Raw genomic sequence first — 7,625 nt, 5'->3', positions numbered from 1 at the left:
GCTAATCTTAATTTATCCATTGGAAAGACCTTACAATCTCCCATCCTAAGGTGCAACAATTGTGAATTTCTAGCTCATGGTTCATGTTGATATTTTAGAGGTAATGTTTAGTTCTGGGAAGATTAAAGTTTAACTGTAGAAAATGGGATAAATGCAACTAAAGCAGTTTGGTGTCTATAACATTTAAAAGGTTGGGACCCTGTTGACTTAAGGGGCTAACAGCTAGAAAGGTGAGATCCTAAAACAGCAGATGGGCTTACTTAGCTGGAGAACTGGAGACATGATGTTTACACTGTTTGCAAAGAAGTACAGTCCAGAGGGATATTCTGTTTTGGGAGTTAGAGCTAAGTTAGTTTAAAAACATTCAGTGAAGCCTGAAAGCCTATGTCATCATGGAGGGGGGTGGAGTTTAAGAAGATTCTCTGGTTTTAATTTATCTGAGTGTTCTTCAGTAGGGGAAGAGACTGTACTGAAAGGGTACTGTTGTTAGCTGGCTCCAGGAAGTTAGGGATCAGCAAAGTCCTGGGGAGCCAAGGAGGTGACAGAAGGTCACTGGCTCTGTGCCAGGCAGTTAGGGCTCAAAGAAGCCCTGGGAGCCATTTATAGCTTGGTTCATCTGGGAGACTGGAGTTTGGGAAAGCCAGGGGCAATGCCAGCTTAGTGAAGCTAGCAATTTGTGAAAGAAATAGAAGTGTGCCCATTATTTGAGGTGGGAATGCAGCTTTATTCATCCCATGGAACATAGCCTCAGAAGAAAAGATTGAACCATCAAGAGGTGAGCAGCCGTTGAGGCAGTCTGAAGTGGAGTGGCTTTTGAAGAAATTCAGAGGCCAAATCTTCAAAAGTGAAGAGTTAAAATCTCTCATGGGGGAGATAATTTTAACAAGATTCTGTGCCTCACAGTGGTCTCTGAGATCTAGGTGGGTTGCTGAGAAATCCTTGGGATCTTTCTTGGTTCTATCTTGGTTAGTTAATGTGCAGTGTGGTGTGTTTGACCACAGTTTTCCTGTTAATTCATATATACCTCATGTTAATTCTTATGTTAGAATATGAGATAGATATTGTAAATTGTTTTACTTTTCTGATTTGTATAGTAAGGTTTATTTTGTTTGTTTAAAACTGTGGAATCTTGTGGTTTTATTTTCCTTGTGGGTAACTGGGATTTCAAACTTTGTCCATTTTAACCAAAAGGAAAATGGTCCTAAGTGGATCATAATATAAAATAGGGGGCTCTTGTAGGATTTTGAATCCACAGGCACGTACAGGTGCTGGAACTTGTGGAGTTTAAGGCTGATAAGATTTTCATGGTGAATTTTACTGTATTCATTGAAAAGCAGAAGGCTTTGTCAGATGCTACAACTTTTCTGGAGAGGGAAGATGTATCCCTGAATGATTTGCAACAATTAACCAAGGCCAAGTTAATCACATTTGCAGAAATGTCGATGTTAAAGTTAAAGCAGCAACTAGGAAGTGGACATAGTTGAGGTAATAGCACAACATTTGGAATTAGAAGAGGAAAAGCCTGACACAGGTATAACACAGCTTGAGTTGGCTAGAATTCAGTTGCAGGTGAAGCAGCTTGAGAAGGAAAGAGAAACTCGAAGGCTTGAACTTGAACTCTAGAGAGAGAAGTTAGCAAGGGAGGAAAGTGAAAAGGAGAGAGAATTTCATAGAGGGATAGAAATTAGACAACATGAACTGGCTAAAGGAAAAGTTAGGTTATGGGGTGAAAGAGAGTCTAGTAATTTTGATGATGAGTCAAGTCCCACTCTGAGCTTTGATATAACAAAGAATCTTTGCCTCATGCCTAAATTCACTGAGGATGGAGTTGAGAGATATTTTATCTCATTTAAAAAGATGGTTGCAAGGCCAAAGTGGCCAAAGGACACATGAAATCTCATTTTGCAGAGAATTTTGGTCAGGAAAGCTATGGATGTGTATTCTAGCCTTTCAGCAGAACAATCCTCAGATTATGAGACAGTTAAAACTATGGTATTTAATGCTTACAAGCTTGTCCCCAAAGTATATCAGTTAAAATTTCAGACTTTAAAGAAAAGACCAAATGAAACATTTCTAGAGTTTGCTAAAAAGAAAGAAGTGTTGTGGGACCAGCGCTGAAACTTGAACAGAATTTTGAGAATGTGTGAGAGCTAATGATAATAACACCTGGAAGACCATAAGGTTTCGAATGTAAGGAAAGCGGCAGTTCTGGCAAATGGGGATGATATATCACATATGCAGCTAGGGGGCAGTAGATCTTCATTAGTTCCATTTCTAAACCCACAGGGAAGCTGGAGGAATAGAAGATTTTGGCTTTAGGGGGAAGGCAAATCTTTTCCACTCAATGAAAATGATAGTATAGAGGATAAAAGTGATGTAAAGAAACCCGTTCCACCCCCTCCATCCACACCCCCACAACCACCATATCCCCCTCCCCTACCCCAGCTCCCCTAATCCCTCACCACTTACCTTACACCTTTACCTTCTCCCTGGCTTCTCAAAGTGGCTGGAAACATTAAGTTTATCTGGTTTACGGCAGCTAATGCCATAAAAAGGGAGTGTGGTTTCACTTCCCCCGACACTGCTGTCCTGCACAGAAAGGACGTCAGAACTGCTGCACTGCACGTTTCTCAGCAGGCCTGGGCTGGAAGTTTAGGTGAGAAATGTGCAGCTCCAGACTAAGGTAAGTAAAAAGGAGTGGCAAGCCGATTGCCACCCTACAGAAGCTCTGACCCATTGTTTTTATTGATAGCTGCTCTGCAGTGATTGGACATGTTCAGCATCAAACCTACTAATAAATTGATATCAGTTTCACTAGATGGAAAAAGTGTTACCCTTTTTTGATTCTTCAGATATTATCTTCTCTTGTCTATAGATCTACTGAATACCGACAGTTTTCATTTAAACTTGTCTCTTGTGTACAACTTTGTCAATTGCCTTTTGGAAGATTAAGCGTAACATTATAACTTTCATAGCAAAGCTGTTTGAAAAACTGTTCTAAGACATTCTGGACAATCACTTTTTTTTCTCTTTCTCTCTCGTGATGAATTATGCATGTTCTTGGTTGAATCTTCTTGAACGTGCAGAATGCCAATTGTGCAGGCCACGCATGGACAATTATGTTTTGGAGATCCATTTTATATTTATTCCTCACTATATTTTGCACATTACAGTCCATAAATCATTGTTACATCTTGCAGAGGATTGTTAATTCTTTGGGGAGGCTGGATGGATAGGTGTTGTGATAGATCATGCATATACAGTGCTAAATGCTATTGTGATCCTTGGAGATGTGCACTTCTCCTTCATTTTCACACTTCAGTAATGTTTGCAGCAATATAATGTCTAACTCATTGTGAGCAATGCCACAGAAGCTCTGCTAGTAGTTGTAAAATATGATGGTTAACTCCCTGAAACTAAAATAAAAGCAAAATACTGTGGCTACTAGGAATCTGAAATAAAAACAGAAGTGATGGAAAAACTCTGCAGGTTTGGCAGTATCTGTGGACAGAGAAACAAGACTTAATGTTTCGAGTCTAATATGACTCTTCACCAGAATTGGAGACAGGTAGAAAAGTGATGGGTTTTATGCTGTTAAAAAAGAGGGGAGGGGCAGAGGGAGCAAAATAGAAAATCAGGGATAGGTTGGAGGTCAGGAGAGATTAAATGGCAAAGATATCATGGAACACAAGGCAAAGGGTGTGGTAATGATAGTATTAAAGACTAAACCAGGTGTTAATAGGGGAATAAAGGCAGTGCTGACTTTTATTCCACTATTAACACCCGCTTTAATCTTTAATACTATCATTACCACTCCCTTTGTCTCATGTTCCATGACATCTTTGTTATTTAATCCCTCCTGACCTCCAACCTATCCTTGATCTTCGATCTTATTTCACTTTCCCCTCCCACCTTTTACAGCAGCATAACACCCATCATATTTCTATCTCTCTCCAGTTCCAATGAAGAGTCATATTAGACTCGAAACATCAACTCTGTTTCTCTCTGCACAGATGCTGCCAGACCAGCATTTTTTATTTTTATCCTTGAAACTAAAACTGATTGAACTAAAGGAGATCACATAGCAAAGATCATAAACAATGTGCACAGTTAAAGTTATCAGACGGAGCGACTGCATAACAATGCAACATGTTTCATTGATACTTGTGCCTTTCATATAACAAAATGTCCCAGAGTGCTTCACTGAGGCATAATTTATAAAATACATACTGAGTCAAAGAATCAGTTGCTCGGAGTGGTGACCAAACATTTTGTGAAAGAGATGAGGTATAAAAGGATCTTAAAGGCAGAGAACCAGATGGAGAGCTGGAATTCAGAAATTAAAACAGAAAATGCTGGAAATACTCAGCAGGTCTGGCAGCATTTGTGGGGAGGAAAAACAGATAACAATGCAGGTCGATAATCTTACAATAACTCAGGAATATCATAAAACCAGAGAAGAGTACAGCACCACGGGGGCTGCTCAGCCCTTGTGTCTGTGCCAAGGCTTTGGTGAGAGTAATCCCAAACAATTCCATTACTTTCTTCACTCCCCTGTATCTTTCTGTTGCTCCTAAGAACACTCACATTATAGTAAGAGATGATTATATTAAACAATTCCACACACAATCACTAGATGGAGTCAGTGTACTTCTTCAATAAGTGAAATTTCACAAAGCTACATTCACTCAGTACGTAATTGCACGTGATTTATCGTTCACAAACTGTATAAACAACCCATAAACGGAACTTGTGGACCTCTAACTCACTTAGGTAGGATTTTGAACTTTGGTGCAAAATTGGCACAAAGTTGGCAATACATCGTGACATTTTCCCAAGTCGTTAACCAGATGGCCTGAAAAATGGGCAGGATTTTTCTGCCCTGCAACCATTTAACATTCCATGGAGCATTAATTATCTGCAGATGACACATCCGCCCCCTCACTCGGCTGGAGGCCCTGCCTCAGCGAGCTGCTGGCCAGAGGCTCTGTCGTCCCAGCAATGCCAGTGGCAGCAGAGGCTGGGGCTGGGACTACAAGGGGAGGTGATAGCATAGTGGTATTGTCTCTGGGCTAGTAATCCAGAGGAGTAATGCACTGGGGAACTGGGTTTGAATCCTGACATGGCAGGTGGTGGAATTTGAATTCAATAAAAAACTGGAACTTGAAACCATTGCTGATTAGGGAATGGTTAGGGAAGAAAATCTGCTGTCCTTATCTGGCCTGCATGTGATTCCAGATCCACAGCTATATGGTTAACTCTCAACTACCCTCTGAAATGGCTGATTGCTGTTACTCAGTTGTATCAAATCGCTGCAAAGCCTCAAAAAAGGAATGAAACCTGAAACTGTGCAGATGACCTGGGCACCAGAAATGACAACAGCAATCAGCCCTGTTGACCCTGCAAAGCCCCTCTTACTAACATCTGGGGGTGGGTGGGTGTCAGTGCCAAAATTGGGAGAGCTGCCTCATGGACTAGTCAAGCAACAGCCTGACAAGGTCATCCTTGTGGATTCATATCTTACAGATAATGTTCCCAGAGACCAACACCATCCCTGGATATGTCCTGTCCCACAGGCAGGACAAACCCAGCAAAGGTGGTGGCACAGTGGTATACAGTCAGGAGGGAGTTTACCTGGGAATTCTCAAAATCGACTCAGGACCCCATGAAGTCTCATGGCATCAGGTCAAACATGGGCAAAGAAACCTCCTGCTGATTACCATGTACTGCCCTCCCTCAGCTGATGAATCAGTGCTTCTTCATGTTGAATACCACTTGGAGGAGCACTGAGGGTGGCAAGTGTGCAGAATGTACTCTAACTTTAATGTCCATCACCAAGAGTGGCTTGGTAGCACCACTGCTGGCTGAGTACTGGATGACATAGCTGCTAGACTGGGTCTGCGGCAGGTGGTGAGGGAAAAAGATACTTGACCTCGTGCTCACCAACCTGCATATTGCAGATGCATCTGTCCATGACAATATCAGTAGGAGTGACAACTGCACAGTCATTGTGGAGATGAAGTCCCGCCTTCATATTGAGGATACCCTTCATTATGTTGTGTGGCGCTACCACCATGCTAAATGGGCTAGATTTTGAACAGATCTAGCAACTCAACACCAGGCATCCATAGGGTACTGTGGGCCATCAGCAGCAGCAGAATTGTCCTCGAACACAATCTGTAACCTCATGGCCTGGCATATCCCCCACTCTACCATTACCATCAAGCCAGGGGGTCAATCCTGGTTGAATGAAGAGTGCAGGAGAGCATGCCAGGATCAACACCAGGCATACCTAAAAATGAGGTGTCAACCTGGTGAAGCTATAACACAGGACTACTTGCTTGCCAAACAACATAAGCAGCTAGTCATAGACAGAGTGAAATGATCCAACAATCAACGGATCAGACCTAAGTTCTGCAGTCCCACCACATCCAGTTGTGAATGGTGGTGAACAATTAAACAACTCACTGCAGAAGGATGCTCTGCAAGTAGCTCTATCCTCAATGATGGAAGATGCCAGCACATCAGTGCAAAAGATAAGGCTGAAGTATTTGCTACAATCTTCAGCAAGAAGTGTCAAGTGGATGACCCATCTTGGCCTCCTCTGGAGGTCCCAAGCATCACAGATGTCAGTCTTTAGCCAATTTGATACAGTCCACATGATATCAAGAAACAGCTGAAAGTACTGGCTAGTGCAAAGGCTATGGGCCCTGACAATATTCTGGCAATAGTACTGAAAACTTGTGCTCCAGAACTTGCTGCACCCCTAGCCGAGTTGTTCCAGTATAGCTATGCACAAAAGACAGAACAAACCCAACCCAACCAATTACCGCCCCACCAGTCGACTCTCGATCATCAGTAAAGTAATGGAAGGGGTCATCAACAGTGCTATCAAGTGGCATTAGCTTAGCAATAACCTGCTCACTGATGCCCAGTTTGGGTTCTGGCAGGACCACTCAGCTCCTGACCTCATTACAGCCTTGGTTCAAACATGGACAAAAGAACTGAACTCCCGAGGTGAGGTGAGAGTGACTGCCCTTGAAATCAAGGCAGCATTTGACTGACTGTGGCATCAAGGGGCCCTAGCAAAACTGGAGTCAATGGGAATCAGGGGGGAAAACTCCCCGCTGGTTGGAGTCATATCTAGCACAAAAGAAGATGGTTGTTGGAGGTCAGCCATCTCAGCTCAAGGACATCACTGCAGGAGTTCCTCAGGGTAGTGTCCTTGGCCCAACCATCTTCAGCTGCTTCATCAATTACTTTCCTTCCATCATAAGGTCAGAAGTGGGGATGTTTGCTGATGATTGCATGATGTTCAGCACCATTCATGAATCCTCAGGTACTGAAGCAGTCCATGTCCAAATGCAGCAAGACCTGGACAACATCCAGGCTTGGGCAGACAAGTGGCAAGTAACATTCACACCACACAAGTGTCAGGCAATAACCATCTCCAACAAGAGAGAATCCAACCATCGCCCCTTGATGTTCAATGGCATTACCTCACTGAATCCCCCACTACCAACATCCTGGGGGTTACCACTGACCAGAAACTGAACTGGACTAGCCATATAAATACTGTGGCCACAAGAACAGGTCAGAGGCTAGGAATCTTGCGACAAATAACT

The sequence above is a fragment of the Cetorhinus maximus genome, chromosome 11, assembly GCF_964194155.1.
Source record: "Cetorhinus maximus chromosome 11, sCetMax3.hap1.1, whole genome shotgun sequence".
NCBI classification, from domain to species: domain Eukaryota; kingdom Metazoa; phylum Chordata; class Chondrichthyes; order Lamniformes; family Cetorhinidae; genus Cetorhinus; species Cetorhinus maximus.
Note: the sequence above shows the minus strand (reverse complement) of the source record.